Genomic DNA, 18,929 nt, shown 5'->3' on the forward strand with positions numbered 1-18,929 from the left:
CCCCCCTTGCTGGCATCATTGCGGCCCTCGGTCACACAAACGACCAAACTTTGCAGGCCCTGGGAAAATGTTTGTGAGTACCCATGGTCTAAGCCTAGTGTACTGATTACAATAATCAGTGACCCATGAAGGATCCTAAAGGTGCAAAATCCAGATATATTACAGCAGAGCTATCCCTTCAAATACAGTTCTGACACTCTGCACTTGCAATACTTTCCTCTTCGATAACGTACATCACACAGCCTCGGCTTACAACTGCAGGGCTCAGATAAACTGTAAAATACAGGGCATATAGACAGACAGTGGAGCTATCTTTCAGGTTACACTACTGTGTCAGATGGTGCGATTATAGAGTATATAAACACCTCATGCAGCTGGATTGCGTCTGTTGATCATTCTGAGAAGTAAAATAAATAAAAAATAGAGTTTACACAGACGGTATTGCTGTACATTTATATTATGGAAGATTATAAAATAAGTCGTTAATGAGGGCATTTGTGTGAAATCCTGGCTCGACCCATAGAACGATGGTCACTTAAGAGCTATTTTCTTAAATTGTGTACCATCATTCTGTTTCAACTCAAGGCTGATGGTAATGTGATGTGATGCAAAGAGCCTGTGTATGATCACAAAAAACAAAAATGTGCTCAAATGTCAGACTGTTGCCTACTGCTGGGGTTACTAACAACCTTCAGTGCCCTCTTTGAATTGCTAAGTGCACAATTGATTAACCAAACATGCAGCCGGGTAAACTATCTTACCAAATAAAAGTATTAATTTCATAGTAATATTTCGGTCCATTTAAAAAAAGATACGAAGTAGGAAACCTAAGGACGAAACGCACCCTTTCATGCAGAGAATAATAAAGGAGCAATTTAACTTAAATTTTCAGTTCTTTTATAAATATATATTATTTCTAAACAGTGTTAACACCTTCACTGCGGCGGCTATTCCGCCGCAGTGCTACGGGTTTTGAGCGGCCGCGCGGCGGGCGCATGCTGGTGACGGAACCGCTCCGTCACCAGCGTCGGTTGAGCTGTGCTCGTGACGGAGCGGTTCCGTCATGGCCCGCCCCTCTCAATAGAACCCTCAGCGCAGGCGCAGAATTCGCGCCGCGCATGAGCGTTCTATCGAGCTGGGCGGGCCATGACGGAACCGCTCCGTCATCAGCACAGCGCGACCGCGGCTGATGACGGAGCGGTTCCGTCATCAGCACCGAAGGGGTTAAGGCTTCTTGGTGACTGCGCACCTGTGAGGCCTCTCTGTGTTACCACCGTTTACTTCCCACGACTGGAAACTCTGAGGCTGAAAAGTGCTTCCTAAAGCTTTTCTGGGGAGAATGCTGAAAGCACAGGGGCTGCTCTGGGGGATGGGACGTCTGCCCACCTGCTTTAGATATGCTAATGCGATCCTTTATCCGAGGTGTGTGTAGGCGAAAGTCACTCCAAAGCGGCCGCTTTTATGGATCAGCGCTTCCTCCTGCCACAGCCACACCTCAGCTGCTTTGCTCTCAAACTCTGTAATGTAAAGAGACACAGAGCAGAAGATTCCAAAGAGAGCCCTGTGTGCGCGCACACTGCGCAAACTTTGACCTTTTTGCAGTAAACCAATCAAGTTAACAATTCTCGCATCTACACACTCAGAAGTCACTTAAGAATGGCAACGTGCTTATGTTTATTTACACTATGTATGTAAATAACGAATGTGAACACTTAATACTTACAAAATGTGCTGTATTACTCTGCTATAATAAATTGTGTCTAAACTGAACAATGGGCCATTGTCTGCCGTTTTTCGTCGACAACAGCAGTTCCTCAAGTGTGTTCAAGATAGTTTAAACAGGATGTAGTTATTATTAAATTAAGTATTTGTGAAGTCTTTACGTTTAATATTTATGAATCACTTACTATTGTAAAAGGGCTTTTCACCAAAATAGGTCATCAACATTACTCAAACTAACAAAAGTGGCTTGTATCATTAATTTTGGTTGTGTACAATCAAAGAAAGTTCAGACAGGATAAAAGTAGTTATTCTGCTACGTCAGCTGTCCAAATTATTACAATTATGTGCTACACTGAATTCATAACATATTTATCTATTTAACAAGATTAATTACAACTGCGTAATTTGTCATTTTCAGCTCTGTGTTGATCATATTATATTGTAAGTCAATCTATATAGCACTGACTATCCTGAAGCGATATCAAGGCACTTTCACAGGTTCTTAACTCAAAACTGACCCAAATTGCTTTTAGAAATGTTTATAAAACAACTAACAATTTTAGACACAAATGGTCTGAATTCAAAAGCTTCATGTAAATAAAGGTTTACTTTAATAACGAGGGAAAAGGTTACTTTGCAGGAAAAATATTGTTATGCAGCTTTTCCCTTCAAATGTCTGTGCTTTCTGCTGCTAGCATGTGTTCCTGGTGAAGAAAGTGTGTTTAAATGCAAAGTGTGTTTAAGCCTGCAGTACCTTCTCCTTTCTACAGGGACAGAGCGAGTAAAAAAATAAACACACTTCATGAAACACAGGTCCCCACAAGGCAATTGCTTTTAAAGTTGTAAAAATTGACACAGATGTTCCTGAAGTCATTTTTTGTTATTTAAAGGGCATTGCCTTGTGGGGACCTGGGTTCAGGTCCCCACAGTGCAATCAAGTCCCCACAGCGTGAGTGTGTTATCACACCCAAGTCCCCACAAGTATAGTAACACAAACCCACACAGACACGCACACACACATACACACACACGCACACACAGACACACACAGACACACACACACAGAGACACACACACACACACACACACACAGGTGTGCAGCTCTGGTCCCTGCTTTGGCTCAGAGAAGCCAGTGTCATGCACAGACCTCAATGCACAAGAAACAAAACAGAAACAAAAACAAAAATTTTAAAGAGCTAAGGATGCGTGAGATTACACTGAATTAAATCCCCTCGAGTGACATTTCTCAAAAGTAGTCGAAGATGGACCCTGCTTGGTGTTTGCTTAAGAAACCAGGAAGTAGAAGTGTTCCGACTGTGAGTGTCTTAGCACCCACGTCTGTGTCTTTGCCAGCGCCAATGCTTGTTTCTCATACGAGACCCCTGTCATGGACTCAAACACCCATGTCTGTGTCTTTGCAGGCGCCAATGCTTGTTTCCCATAGTACCCATGTCTGTGTGGTTATAGGAGCCAATGCTTGTTTCCCATAACACCCATGTCTTTGTGTTTGCCGGCGACAATGCTTGTTTCCAATAACACCCATGTTTGTGTGTTTACAGGCGGCAATGCTTGTTTCCCATAACACCCATGTCTGTGTATTTACAGGTGCCAATGCTTGCTTCCCATAACACCCATGTTTGTGTGTTTACTGGCGGCAATGCTTGTTTCCCATAACATCCATGTCTGTGTGTTTACAGGAGCCAATGCTTGTTTCCCATAACACCCATGTCTGTGTCTTTACAGGAGGCAATGCTTGTTTCCCATAACACCCATGTCTGTGTGTTTACAGGCGCCAATGCTTGTTTCCCTGCTGGAGGCGGCGGTTCCGTCAGCGGCCACCAGAGGGCCTGCTGATGAATCCACTGAGCTGCACATTGGATGAAAGGAGAAGGGTTTCCTCTTCCGGGTCAGCGGCGGCAGAGACAGCACCAGCAGCAAATGCTGACATCAATCACTTCCTACCTCTCTTTGTGTGTTCAGCCTGGAGCAGAGAAGGAAGGAGCCCTGTCTGGTGAGCAGTTACCTTCATCTGCAGATCCTCCCTCATACCCCAGATCTGCCCTCCTCAGACCCCAGATCTGCCCCTCCCCCCGGCCCCCAGGAGGAGGAGAGAGCCTGGACACGTCTGCACAGGTCTCTGCTCAGGTAGGAGATTGTCCGCACCTTCTGCTGTGTTTGTAGAAATAGACTGAATAATCCTGGAGGGAATCTCTGCAGGAGCCGGGCTGAGTTGGACTCTTCTATCCGGGGGCCCCTGGGGCTGAGCTGGGCTCTTCTATCTGGGGGCCCCTGGGGCTGAGCTGGGCCCTTCTATCTGGGGCCCCTGGGGCTGACCTGGGCCCTTCTATTCAGAGGCCCCTGGGGCTGAGCTGGACTCTTCTATCCAGGGGGGCCCTGGGGCTGAGCTGGGCTCTTCTATCCGGGGGACCTGGGGCTGAGCTGGTCTCTTCTATCCAGGGCCCCGGGGCTGAGCTGGGCTCTTCTACCTGGGGCCTCTGGGGCTGAGCTGGGCTCTTCTATCCGGGGGCCCCTGGGGCTGAGCTGGGCTCTTCTATCCAGGGGGGGCCCTGGGGCTGAGCTGGGCTCTTCTATCCGGGGGCCCTGGGGCTGAGCTGGGCTCTTCTATCCGGGGGTCCTGGGGCTGAGCTGGGCTCTTCTATCCGGGGGCCCCTGGGGCTGAGATGGGCTCGTCTATTCGGACGCCTCTGGGGCTGAGCTAGGCTCTTCTATCCGGGGCCCTGGGGATGAGCTGGGCTCTTCTATCTGGAGCCCCTGGGGCTGAGCTGGGCTCATCTATCCAGGTCACTGAGGTGGAGCTGGGCTCTTCTATCCGGGGCCCCTGGGGTTGAGCTGGGCTCTTGTATCCAGGGGCCCCTGGGGCTGAGCTTGGCTCTTCTATCCCGAGGCCCCTGGGGCTGAGCTGGGCTCTTCTATCTGGGGGCCCCTGGGGCTGAGCTGGGCTCTTCTATCCGGGGGCCTTGGGGCTGAGCTGCGCTCTTTTATCCGGGGCCCCTGGGGCGGAGCTGAGCTCTTCTATCTCGGGGCCCCTGGGGCTGAGCTGGACTCTTCTATCCGGGGGCCCCTGGGGCTGAGCTCGGTTCTTCTATCTGGGGGCCCTGGGGCTGAGCTGGGCTCTTCTATCTGGGGGGCCCCTGGGGCTGAGCTGGGCTCTTCTATCCGGGGCCCCTGGGGCTGAGCAGGACCCTTCTATCCGGGGGCCCCTGGGGCTGAGCTGGGCTTTTTTATCTGGGGGATGAGCTGGGCTCTTCTATCCGGGGGGGGGCCTGGGGCTGAGCTGGGCTCTTCTATCCGGGGGCCCCTGGGGCTGATCTGGGCCCTTCTATCCGGAGGCCCCTGGGGCTGAGCTGGACTCTTCTATCTGGGGGCCCTAGGGCTGAGCTGAGCTGGGCTTTTCTATCCGGGGGCCCCTGGGGTTGATCTGGGCCCTTCTATTCAGAGGCCCCTGGGGCTGAGCTGGACTCTTCTATCTGGGGGCCCTGGGGCTGAGCTGGGCTCTTCTATCCGGGGGGCCCCTGGGGCTGAGCTAGGCTTTTCTATCCCGGGGCCCCTGGGGCTGAGCTGGGCTCTTCTATCCGGGGGTGCTGGGGCTGAGCTGGGCTCTTCTATCCGGGGGGCAACTGGGGCTGAGCTGGGCTCTTCTATCCGGGGGGCCCCTGGGGCTGAGCTAGGCTTTTCTATCCCGGGCCCCTGGGGCTGAGATGGGCTCTTCTATCCAGGGGTCCTGGGGCTGAGCTGGGCTCTTCTATCCGGGGCCCCTGGGGCTGAGCTCGGCTCTTCTATCTGGGGGCCCTGGGGCTGAGCTGGGCTCTTCTATCCAGGGGCCCTGGGGGCTGAGCTGGGCTCTTCTATCCGGGGCCCCTGGGGCTGAGCTCGGCTCTTCTATTTGGGGGCCCTGGGGCTGAGCTTGGCTCTTCTATCCGGGGACCTCGGGTCTGAGATGGGCTCTTCTATCCGGGCTGTTCTTGCCTTAGTACAGAGGTCTTCAAACTTTGCTGCGCTGAGCCCCCCTAAGCAAACTATTTTGAACTCGGGCCCCCCCTTTCAAAAATTTATGAAAAGAACTGCAGGAGCTGGAACCACAGGGATAAGCACAGAGGTTTGAGACAGTTTTAGGGGTACTTTTTCGGTATCTGCTAATGTACAGTAATATGAGACTTATAAGAGAGTAAATGCTTGAACCAAAAACAGAATATGATCAACAAACACTGCTCCCCAAAATTGGGAGAGTTGTGAGCTTCACACACTCATCAGCCCCAATGCAACACCACTTGCTTCACTAATGATAGCTTCTTTCCTGTAGTAGTAGTCTGTCTTGTGTGCATCTTTCACCCCTTCCCCACCATGCCTGGCCATCACTCCAATCTTAACATAGGCCCTCTATCCCTTTCACACAAAAAATTGTTCCCTCACATTGTCCCCTCTGCAGCAATGGTTCCATTTGCTCTAATGCTATCAAGGAATATGAGCCCAAGTGTCTTTTTTGTAAAGACATCCATGTGCTAACAATGGAACACCCCTTTGATGCAAACTATCCAATGTCATTCCTGACTTGCTTTGGATAGTAAATCCCAGTGTAACACTCTGCATCAGGTTTACATTACACAAGTAAAGCAAACCTGTTGCAAAGCAGTAGTAAATCTGGGTCCAAGAGCGTTGCTGCACAGACCTGCATAATGTTTAGGTACAATCCAAGCCAAATCGGGATTAACGCTGGATTGTAAATACCAACACACTTTGCGTCAAGTTTCTGTTAAAAAAAGTAACACAAACCTGATACAAAGTCTTTGTAAATCTGGGCCTAAATCTTTTGCTGCAGCCTGTCTCATGCTGTGTGTAATTAAATTATACAACATTGACACATTCACAGTACTTTCTGGCAAAGACAAGTAGCTTGTAGCACTATAAAAACAAAAGTCACTATTCCCCACTGCACCAAGCTGAAGTGATTGCACTAACCAGCTTAGATTTCATCCTTTCCCACAGAAATAATTAGCATTTGTTTTTCATCCAAAGTGTGTGCATTATTTTATACGCAGTTAACATGGTTACACCACGTCAAACTAGCTACTGAAAAATGTTGTTCCTGGCATGCTAGTAACGGACCTCTTCGCCATTACACTTGTAATCGCAGTCCTCATGCTTTTTTATGGCCTTTGGCTGCATGCAAATGATAGCGTAGAAACAGGACAAATAAACAAGTTCGCGCTTCCAGGCCATCTCTATTTACAAGATTTACAAGTCTTTACGGAGACATTGGCGCCCCCCTGGGAATGCATACATGGACCCCCAGGGGGGCGAGCCCCCCAGTTTGAAGACCTCTGCCTTAGTACATCAGGTAGAACCGCCCATGACGGCATGCCATGGGTAGTACGGTTGATACTTCATCTCATTCCTAGATCTCGGGAGGGTGCAGCCTTGCACTCATTTGTTCTTGCTTTAGTACATCGGGTAGTGCCGCCCATGACGGCGTGCCATGGGTAGTATGGTTGATATCTCATCTCATTCCTAGATCTAGGGAGGGTGCAGCCTTGTACTCATTTGTTCTTGCTTTAGTACATCGGGTAGTGCCGCCCATGACGGCGTGTCATGGGTAGTACGGTTGATACCTCATCTCATTCCTAGATCTGTGGAGGGTGCAGCCTTGTGCTCATTTGTACTTTCCTTAGTACATCAGATAGTACCACCAATGAGGGTGTGCCTTGCGTAGCAGTGTAGATACTTTCCCAGATGTTGTATGCCTCTGAAGATGGCACCATTCCAAGGGGACGTCTCATCGCCACAATGCTGCTCCTCTGGTTCAATCAATCAATCAATCAAGTTGATCTGAGGTGGCGCTTGGGAGCGTAGAAGTTGATTCGGTTGTTGAGGTAGCTCGGGCCTTGGTCGTGTAGGGCTTTGTGTGCGTGAGTGAGGAGACGGAAGGTGATTCTCTTGTTGACGGGGAGCCAGTGCAGGTCTCTCAGATGTCCGGAGATGTGGCTGTTTCGTGGGATGTCGAGGATGAGTCTGGCTGAGGCGTTCTGGATCCGCTGGAGTCTCTTCTGGAGCTTGGCGGTGGTTCCGGCGTAGAGGGCGTTGCCGTAGTCCAGTCGGCTGGTGACGAGGGCCTGGGTGACAGTCTTCCTGGTCTCGGTGGGGATCCACCAGAAGATCTTCCGTAGCATGCGCAGGATGTTGAAGCATGACGAGGAGACGGCGTTGACTTGTCTGGTCATGGAGAGGGAGGAGTCCAGGATGAAGCCCAGGTTGCGTGCGTGGTCCGTTGGTTTGGGTGCGGTGCCCAGGGCGGGTGGCCACCAGGAGTCGTCCCAGGCGGAGGGCGAGGAGCCCAGGGTGAGGACCTCCGTCTTGTCTGAGTTCAGTTTCAGGCGGCTGGTCGTCATCCACTCGGCTACATCTCTCATCCCTTCGTGCAGGTTGGTTCTGGCGGCGGCGTGGTCGTTGGTCAGGGAGAGGATCAGCTGGGTGTCGTCGCGTTGGTGTTGCAAGCGATCCAGAAGGCAGTTTTGTTGCTTTTTACGGGCACTTTGCCCGTAGTGGCGCTTATAGTCCGTGGACAGATTGCTTGTATGGAACCCTGTGTCTGTGGTACAGGTCCCACTCGACCCGCTCTGCCTGCTTTATTCTGCAATACATACTGTCTGAGCCACCTATACAGGATACTGTGTGTACAGAGCCAGTACGGTATCAGGTGACCCCACTTTAGGGAACCCTGTCTGACATTCTGAGGTATGTGGGGGCTAAGTGACCAACAAACCAATCTTTTGAACTGGACGGGTGAAAGGGTTCACCGGGTCGTGATTTGCTTGGGGCTGAGTCGGAACGGCTGCATCTTTGTAGGAGTGGAAAGCGTAGTACCGGCATCTATAGGATCAAAGTTCACCCATAAATAAAACCTTTCAAAGGCATACACTGCATGTGCATGTACAACAAATGTTACTGCCCCCTGTGCTCAATGTTGCCTCTGTCTTCACAATTGTGAGAAGTTGGCCTGGTAGGGGATGTTTCCAATTCTGGAACCACCTACTACCTGACCAAACAATCCCCTTATGGTGTCTGGTTGTAAGTCAACCTTATTAGACAAGCTATCCTAGGGGTAGCATGGACTAAGCAGCCTAAAGGCTTAACTTAAGAGGTCGTGTTAAGCGAGCTGTTTTACCACATACAATCCTGTAATACCAAATGAAAGGACACCACACAAGTATATATTATAAAAATATATGTGTTTATTACTAAAAACAATCCCCAGTATTCTTTATGAATAAAGGGGCACAAGCGTTAAATCAAAAGCACTGTTTAAACATACAAAGTTGCACAATTATGGATGAGGGCAGGGGGCCACTCAAACCATATACTAAACAAGTGGTATAAGAGAGGCCACTCGAACAGTGGTTAGGCCTAGGGCCTAGGGAATCGCTGGGAGCAGTCAGGACAAGCAATGCTGAAGTCGGGAATGGCCCTCGGGATTCGGGAGATGTGCGGAAAGCGCACGCATGCACCAATGTTAACCAATGGTGCGTAAAAGTCAAATAGTTAAAGTTTAAGGACACTTCCGCTGAACCTAGAGGAACAAAACTTAACACACAGACCCTAGAGGTGTGCACCAGTGTGGGAACACCGGCGGAGCAAAGTTACCTCACCCACAGGAAGTGGGTGCACAGGGTCGAAGTGGCGTCGGGTTTTGACACGCAGGCTCTTGGTGCTTGAAGCTGAAAGGGCTGCAGGCAGGGTGAAGACGAAGTGTCCGGTGGAGTCCAAGGGTGGACTCAAGTTGTAGAGTACCTGAAAGCAGAGGGGACAGAGTCTGGGTCACTCAGCAGTGACCAAGGTGGAACCAGGACGGAACCAGGCAATGTCGGGCGCAATCAGGTGGTCGTCGAGGCGCTTCTCTTCGCTGTCACGTGGGCTCTGGGGCATCTGCGACGTCCAGGAGCAGGTCACGATCTGTCCCACGCAGGCTCTCACCGTCGGTGCAGTCGGCTTCCGGTTTGGAGCAAACAAGCCTTGGTAAGAGCAATCCACGCGGGATTGGAAGATGGCGTCTCACTCGGACCAGGAAGGTCAGAGTCGGGGCTCCCTTTCAGGGGAGCTGGTGTGGATCTGGAGCAACCAGAATCACGAGTCTTCTTTTGTAGTTCGTCGGCACAGGGACCACAAGCCAGCTGGCAAGTGACCGGGCCAACGCGTTGAGCCAAATCGTGCCAAAGGGCCCCACGCAGCACTCGTCGAGTGTGGAGGGCTGAACTTCGGCTCAGGAGTAGCTCAGGGTGGGGGCTTCTCAAACCCCGGTGTACAGCTTCGAGGGTCACTCGTGGGCTGCACGGTCAGCGTCTCGTGGTCACTTCAAGATGGCGTGCCCCACGCTTCCGGTCGCCTCCACGGGTCTCAGCTTTGCAGGGACTGTGGATCGGGCTGTTAGAAGCTGGGCAGGCTTGATCTCGTCGATCTCAGTCGCTCGAGTTCCGGCGGGAACTGCAACTAAGTAGACGTCGAGGGCTGGATGGTGCCTGCTGCTGCAGGGTGGTCACTCCTTGACCACAAGGGAGATTCTTCGGGCTTCCACGTTGAGATGGAGGGCGAAGGGTCCAGAATATCGTTTCAAATGTTTCTTCCAGGAAATCTGATGTGCATTGGCACTGCTCCCACTCTTATTCGAATCTGGTGGGCGTGATTACCTGCTAGGTCCCCTCCTATGGGTGGGACCCAGGAAGTGGGTGGATACACCCCCTTCCTTTGATCCAGGCCGCCCTGGCACGAGGGCTGGAGTGCCCCAGAACCGGTTTGGCCGGATTATGCAAGGGGCAGCCTTGTGCGCCCCAGGCAGTGTCTGGTTTCTTTCAAACCTCCCTGCTACAATACACTATCTCCTGTCTGGAGGGCGGTGACACCCTCCTGTGACAGGAAACCCTTTGTCCAGGACCCCCTTGACTGGGTTTCGGTCAGCTCCAGGGGTCCAGACATTTGTCTGTGGCAGAGGCATCCATTTTGTGGATCTTAAGGCCTTTGGAGAAATCAACCGCATTAAAGTGAAGTAACATGTCTTACCCCTCTAGAGGGGTGGAATGCCATCCCCGTCGCCAGAACTGGCGAGGGGATGGTATTCCAAAGCGTATGACACCTTACACGACATGTTTTGATAAAGCCAAACCAGAGTTGCTAAATAACCGCGAGGATTATAAGGCGCTTAATAGTATATGGTATGGCATTATCCTGAAACAGCTTAGGGATTTGTTCCCGACGGCTGCAGACAGGCTCAGCTCATGCTAGAGCTCCATCTCACATAGAAACCATGCACCCAGCCTCCAGGATTGGTGAGGCCTGTCTATAGGAGTGGCTCACAGGTTTACATGTGTCCAGATATAGGTTTAGACATAGGTATACTATATCTAAGCAAGGGGTGTGTACACCACCTTACCCCAGCTGAGTGATCAGCCAGTTGTGTCAATTTAAGAACCAGCCAGGGGTGGCAAAAGATATGCTGCAGCCCCTGGTAGGCCTTAGTGGCTCCTGTGCCCTGTGCACCTATAGTGCATTCTACAGGGGCTGACAAGGAGTCCATTTCCAATTGGTATGTGCCTATAGCACATGTGTCATTAATTTAGTGAGAGAACAGCAGGCTGGGGGTCTGATCAGCAGGCCCACAGCCTCAGTAGTCGAAAATCAGTGAAGCAAAAAGCAAAAATTTGGGGTGACCATAGGATAGCAGACCCTACTCTCCTACACAACCCCCCCCCAAACGCAGGGACATTAAACTAACCTTGACCAGATAAGTCTTCATGTTCTAAGTGGAAGTACCTGGAGAGACCATCTGCATTACCATGGTCAGTCCCTGGGCGGTGCTCCACTGTAAAGTCCATCCCCTGTAGGGAAATGGACCACCTGAGCAGTTTGGGATTTTCACCCTTCATCTGATTAAGCCATAAGAGGGGCTTATGGTCTGTTTGCACCAGGAAGTGAGTTCCAAACAAGTAGGACCTCAACTTCTTTAATGCCCAAACCACAGCAAAGGCCTCCCTCTCAATGGCTGACCAACGTTTTTCTCTTGGGGTTAGCCTCCTGCTAATGAAAGCAATTGGCTGGTCTTGACCATCTTGATTAAGTTGTGAGAGTACAGCTCCCACCCCCAACTCAGAAGCATCTGTCTGAACAATGAACTGTTTGGAGTAGTCAGGACTCTTTAGGATAGGTGCAGAGCACATGGCCTTCTTCAGGTCTTCAAATGCCTTCTGACAGCTAACTGTCCACTGAACCTTTTTTGGCATCTTCTTGGATGTCAAGTCATTTAATGGTGTCACTATAGACCCATAGTTTTTCACAAACTTTCTGTAATACCCAGTCAGGCCCAAGAAGGCTCTGACTTGTGTCTGGGTAACTGGAGGAGCCCAGTCCTGTATGGCCTGGATTTTGCTTTCCAGTGGCTGAACCTGGCCTCCACCTACTAGGTGGCCCAGGTATACAACCTTACTCTGCCCTATCTGGCACTTTGTGGCCTTGATAGTTAGGCCTGCCTTTTGCAGGGCCTCCAAAACTTTCTTCAGGTGGATCAGGTGATCCTCCCAGGTGGAGCTAAAGACAGCAATATCATCCAGATAAGCTGCACAAAAGTCATCCAACCCAGTAAGGACTTGGTTCACCAACCTTTGGAAAGTGGCAGGTGCATTCTTCAAACCAAAGGGCATTACCACAAACTGATAATGTCCACTAGGGGTAGAGAATGCTGTTTTGGCTTTTGACTCCTCAGCTAGTCTGATTTGCCAGTAGCCAGCTGTCAGATCAAATGTGCTCAGAAACTTGGCAGAAGCCAATCTGTCAATGAGCTCATCTGCTCTTGGAATGGGGTGAGCATCTGTCCTAGTGACAGCATTGAGACCCCTGTAATCCACGCAAAACCTCATTTCTCTCTTACCATCTTGGGTATGAGGTTTTGGCACCAGGACTACTGGGCTGGCCCATGGGCTCTCTGATGGCTCAATCACTCCAAGCTCCAACATCTTTTGCACCTCAGCCTTGATGCAATCCCTGACATGATCAGGTTGCCTGTAGATCTTATTCTTGACAGGCAGACTGTCACCAGTGTCCACAACATGGGTACACCAGTCAGTTTGGCTGGGTGTGAGTGAAAACATTTGCCTGTGAGCCTGCAAAACTTGTCTGCAGTCCCTCTGTTGCTGGTCAGTGAGGCTGCCTGCCAAGGCTACTCCATCAACTGAACCATCATCAGGGTTCTGGGAAAGCAGGTCTGGGAGAGGGTCACTCTCTTCCTCCTGTTCCCCATCTGTAGCCATGAGCAAGCTCATGTCCTCCCTGTCTACAAATGCTTTCAAGCGATTCACATGGATTACCCTGTGAGGGCTCCTGGGTGTTCCAAAGTCTACCAAGTAGGTGACTTCCCCTTTCTTCTCAATAATAGGATAGGGTCCACTCCATTTGTCTTGGAGTGCTGCTGGAGCCACTGGCTCCAGTACCCATACCTTCTGTCCTGGTTGGAACTCTACCAGTACAGCCTTTTGGTCATGCCAAGCTTTCTGCAATTCTTGGCTGGCCTCCAGGTTTTTGGATGCTCTTTCCATGTACTCAGCCATCCTGGAGCGGAGACCAAGTACATAGTCCACTATGTCTAGTTTGGGCTTTTTGAGAGGTAACTCCCATCCTTCCTTCACCAAACACAATGGACCTCTCACAGGGTGGCCAAACAAAAGTTCAAAAGGGCTGTAGCCAACCCCCTTCTGTGGGACCTCTCTGTAAGCAAAGAGCAGGCAGGGTAAAAGAATGTCCCATTTCCGCCTGAGCTTCTCTGGTAATCCTTTTATCATGCCTTTTAGGGTCTTGTTAAATCTCTCCACAAGCCCATTGCATTGTGGATGATATGGGGTGGTAAACTTATAGTTTACTCCACATTCCTTCCACATTGCTTTTAGATAGCTGGACATAAAATTTGTCCCTCTATCTGATAGTACCTCCTTAGGAAAGCCCACTCTTGAGAAAACTGCAATGAGGGCTTTTGCCACCACAGGTGCGGTGGTGGTCCTTAGGGGAATAGCCTCTGGGTACCTGGTGGCATGATCCACTACCACCAGTATGAATCTGTTCCCAGATGCTGTTTGGGGGTCCATTGGACCCACAATATCAATTCCAACTCTCTCAAAGGGGACCCCCACCACAGGTAGTGGTATTAGGGGGGCCTTTGTTGTGCCACCTGACTTACCACTGGCTTGGCAAGTGACACAGGAGCGACAAAACTCCTTGACATCCTCTGACATGTGAGGCCAGTGAAAGTGTGGAACAAGCCTGTCCCACGTCTTGTTCTGGCCTAAGTGTCCTGCAAGGGGAATATCATGGGCCAAGGTAAGGAGGAATCCCCTAAACTGCAGAGGTATCACCAACCTCCTGGTCATGCCAGGCTTGGGGGCTCTAGCCTCTGAGTAAAGGAGTCCCTCATCCCAATACACAGTATGGGTACCTTGGGCATCCCCAGCAGCCTCAGCAGCAGCCTGCTGTCTGAGGGGTTCAAGGGAAGGGCAATCTAATTGAGCCTGCCTCAGGTCTGCCCTTGAGGGTCCCCCTGTCCCCAGAAACTCAACCTGGTCAGGTTCAAGCTCCTCAGAGACAGTCTCCTCTTGGACTGCAGAATCAGTTTCCTCTGAAAGCTGATCCTCAACCTGGGGCAAGGTGGAAGGCGAGGCCTTTCCTCTCTTGCTCCTTCTCTTGGGTTGTGGCTGGTCTATTGTCTCAAGATCCACCACTGGTTCAGGAAGGCACTTCTTAGCCTGAGCCCTTGTCATGGCAAGGACATGCTCTGAAATCCCTAGCATTTCTGCATGAGTCCTGTACTCCACTTCTGACCATGCTGAGCTTTCAAGGTCATTGCCTAACAGACAGTCTACTGGTAGGTCTGCACTCACCACAACTTTCTTTAGGCCATCAACCCCTCCCCAGGAGAAGTTCACAACTGCCACACTATGGGAGGTAGTGGAGTTGCTTGCATTGGTTACTAGGTAGCTCTCTCCTAGTACAATCTGTCCAGGGTCCACAAAGCCAGGGGTCACCATGGTGACACTAGCACATGTGTCCCTGTAAGCTTGAGCCAGTTTCTCATTTATTAAGGGAGTCTGCCTGTATTTGCCCAGGTTAGTGGGGCTTACTGCAGTGGGCAACTCAATGTCCACATCATACAGGAGAACTGCCTGTGTAGGGACTCTGACTAGGCCAGATCCTACTTCAATACCCAGGGTCAACCCAGCTACACCCTTGGACTGTGTTCCACCACTGCTTACTGTACTTGGGGTTGCAGTTGCTTTAGGAGCTGTAGTGGTGGGAACTGGATTTGCCTTGGTGCACTCACTGCCCCAGTGTGAAACTGATTTGCAGGTATTACACCAAGGTGTCTTTGGACCTTTGTTCTTCTTCTTCTTGTTACCATTTTGGGAACCACCCTCCTTACTATTAGTTTGGGGGCCTGAAGACTTCTGGTCTTTTTCTTTATCTTTCTGATTCTGATTACCACCCTTCTGGTCTGTTTTCTTCTGGTCACCACCTTGGTTCTGGGGTTTCTGCTTAATCCTTGTTCTGACCCATTTGTCTGCCTTCTTTCCCAATTCTTGGGGAGAGGTCAGATCAGAGTCAATAAGGTATTGATGCAACAGCTGGTTTGTACAGTTATTAAGGATCTGTTCTCTCATCATAAGATTGTACAATCCTGTATAGTCTGAAACTTTACTTCCCTGTAACCAACCCTCCAAAGCCTTAGTGGCACACTCCACAAAATCAGTCCAGTCTTGAGTCTGTGCTTTCTGGGTGTCTCTGAACAACAACCTGTATTGCTCAGTGGTTAGGCCATACCCTTCAATGAGAGCACTCTTCAAAACAGAGTAGTTTTTGGCATCCTCAGGTCTAACTGTGAGGAGCCTGTCCCTCCCTTTCTCAGAAAAGGAGTACCACAAAATTGCAGCCCACTGATTCTCAGGAACCTGCTGTACCATGCAGGCTCTCTCAAGAGCAGTCATCCATTTGTGGATGTCATCCCCTTCTTTAAAGGGGGGCACAATCTTGGTCAGGTTTCTATTGTCATAGGCCCTGTCTTTTTCTCTTGGAAAATTGCTGCCACCAGTGACATCTAAGCCACTTAATTTCTGCTCTCTTGCCAAGGCAAGTTTAGCTTGAGCTAAGGTAAGCTTAGCTTGGCTCAGGGCTACCTCCTCTCTCTCTATCTGGAGTCTGACAGCCCTCATTCTAGCCCTATGCTCAGCTTTCTGAGAAGCACTCATGCCTCTCTCTGATTCTCTGGAGGCACTAGAAAGATGAGAGTCCCCTGAGGGAGATCTCACTCTTCTGTTGCCTGGGAGAATCACATGTTGGGTTCTGGGGAGGTGCTGGCCCTCTCCATTCCCCAGTAGGTCCAAGTTGGCCTGGCTAAGCCTACCAACTGGAACCTGGCTACCCTGATCCTGTACTTGTGAGTCCCCACCATCTGAGTCCTCATCCAAGTCATCATCATCCTCCTCTTCAGGGGGATCAACTACAGGGGGGTTCCCTCCAGTTCCTGTATCTAGGGAAGCTGCTTTTGCCTTCTCTAAGTCATCCTGTTCTAGGATTTCTACCAGGATTAGGCAGGTGGGGCTTCTGCCCCTTTTTAACCCTCTTGCTTTGCACAAGGCAATCAAGTCTCTGCGGGTTAGTTTGTCATATCCAAAAGTTGCCTGGGTAGGGTCAACTGTCACAGGAGCAGACCCTGAGGCTTTTCCTGTGTCAGACATGGTTACTAGTGAGGTGTAAGTGGTGCACTTACCTACACTAAGTGTTTTCCTACTGGACCTTGCTAGTGAGTTGTAGTCAGGGTGTGCTAATCCCTTCAACCTACAACTACTAAGTTCAGTAGAACTTAATATGCTAAGCTTTTGATTTTATATGTACCTAGAGGTACTTGATGTGATCTTTCAATTTGATATAAAGATTGCAATGGTAAAACAACAGCAAGCTCAAATCCGCACCGCTGCTCACCAATGTGAGAAGTTGGCCTGGTAGGGGATGTTTCCAATTCTGGAACCACCTACTACCTGACCAAACAATCCCCTTATGGTGTCTGGTTGTAAGTCAACCTTATTAGACAAGCTATCCTAGGGGTAGCATGGACTAAGCAGCCTAAAGGCTTAACTTAAGAGGTCGTGTTAAGCGAGCTGTTTTACCACATACAATCCTGTAATACCAAATGAAAGGACACCACACAAGTATATATTATAAAAATATATGTGTTTATTACTAAAAACAATCCCCAGTATTCTTTATGAATAAAGGGGCACAAGCGTTAAATCAAAAGCACTGTTTAAACATACAAAGTTGCACAATTATGGATGAGGGCAGGGGGCCACTCAAACCATATACTAAACAAGTGGTATAAGAGAGGCCACTCGAACAGTGGTTAGGCCTAGGGCCTAGGGAATCGCTGGGAGCAGTCAGGACAAGCAATGCTGAAGTCGGGAATGGCCCTCGGGATTCGGGAGATGTGCGGAAAGCGCACGCATGCACCAATGTTAACCAATGGTGCGTAAAAGTCAAATAGTTAAAGTTTAAGGACACTTCCGCTGAACCTAGAGGAACAAAACTTAACACACAGACCCTAGAGGTGTGCACCAGTGTGGGAACACCGGCGGAGCAAAGTTACCTCACCCACAGGAAGTGGGTGCACAGGGTCGAAGTGGCGTCGGGTTTTGACACGCAGGCTCTTGGTGCTTGAAGCTGAAAGGGCTGCAGGCAGGGTGAAGACGAAGTGTCCGGTGGAGTCCAAGGGTGGACTCAAGTTGTAGAGTACCTGAAAGCAGAGGGGACAGAGTCTGGGTCACTCAGCAGTGACCAAGGTGGAACCAGGACGGAACCAGGCAATGTCGGGCGCAATCAGGTGGTCGTCGAGGCGCTTCTCTTCGCTGTCACGTGGGCTCTGGGGCATCTGCGACGTCCAGGAGCAGGTCACGATCTGTCCCACGCAGGCTCTCACCGTCGGTGCAGTCGGCTTCCGGTTTGGAGCAAACAAGCCTTGGTAAGAGCAATCCACGCGGGATTGGAAGATGGCGTCTCACTCGGACCAGGAAGGTCAGAGTCGGGGCTCCCTTTCAGGGGAGCTGGTGTGGATCTGGAGCAACCAGAATCACGAGTCTTCTTTTGTAGTTCGTCGGCACAGGGACCACAAGCCAGCTGGCAAGTGACCGGGCCAACGCGTTGAGCCAAATCGTGCCAAAGGGCCCCACGCAGCACTCGTCGAGTGTGGAGGGCTGAACTTCGGCTCAGGAGTAGCTCAGGGTGGGGGCTTCTCAAACCCCGGTGTACAGCTTCGAGGGTCACTCGTGGGCTGCACGGTCAGCGTCTCGTGGTCACTTCAAGATGGCGTGCCCCACGCTTCCGGTCGCCTCCACGGGTCTCAGCTTTGCAGGGACTGTGGATCGGGCTGTTAGAAGCTGGGCAGGCTTGATCTCGTCGATCTCAGTCGCTCGAGTTCCGGCGGGAACTGCAACTAAGTAGACGTCGAGGGCTGGATGGTGCCTGCTGCTGCAGGGTGGTCACTCCTTGACCACAAGGGAGATTCTTCGGGCTTCCACGTTGAGATGGAGGGCGAAGGGTCCAGAATATCGTTTCAAATGTTTCTTCCAGGAAATCTGATGTGCATTGGCACTGCTCCCACTCTTATTCGAATCTGGTGGGCGTGATTACCTGCTAGGTCCCCTCCTAGGGGTGGGACCCAGGAAGTGGGTGGATACACCCCCTTCCTTTGATCCAGGCCGCCCTGGCACGAGGGCTGGAGTGCCCCAGAACCGGTTTGGCCGGATTATGCAAGGGGCAGCCTTGTGCGCCCCAGGCAGTGTCTGGTTTCTTTCAAACCTCCCTGCTACAATACACTATCTCCTGTCTGGAGGGCGGTGACACCCTCCTGTGACAGGAAACCCTTTGTCCAGGACCCCCTTGACTGGGTTTCGGTCAGCTCCAGGGGTCCAGACATTTGTCTGTGGCAGAGGCATCCATTTTGTGGATCTTAAGGCCTTTGGAGAAATCAACCGCATTAAAGTGAAGTAACATGTCTTACCCCTCTAGAGGGGTGGAATGCCATCCCCGTCGCCAGAACTGGCGAGGGGATGGTATTCCAAAGCGTATGACACCTTACACGACATGTTTTGATAAAGCCAAACCAGAGTTGCTAAATA

The 18,929-nt window shown here is 50.7% G+C and overlaps 1 protein-coding gene across 1 annotated transcript in view; it reads left to right on the forward strand.

The window, feature by feature from the left end:
- Positions 1 to 3,689: 3,689 nt before the first annotated feature.
- Positions 3,690 to 18,929, forward strand: part of LOC144805176 (uncharacterized) — a 74,144-nt gene continuing 58,904 nt past the window's right edge. Inside the window, exon 1 of the mRNA XM_078671948.1 lies at positions 3,690 to 3,867. The gene's annotated coding sequence lies outside the window, so the exon portion shown is untranslated. The remainder of the gene's footprint in view (positions 3,868 to 18,929) is intronic.

This window comes from Lissotriton helveticus, chromosome 1_2 (assembly GCF_964261635.1).
Source record: "Lissotriton helveticus chromosome 1_2, aLisHel1.1, whole genome shotgun sequence".
Taxonomy (NCBI): Eukaryota; Metazoa; Chordata; class Amphibia; order Caudata; family Salamandridae; genus Lissotriton; species Lissotriton helveticus.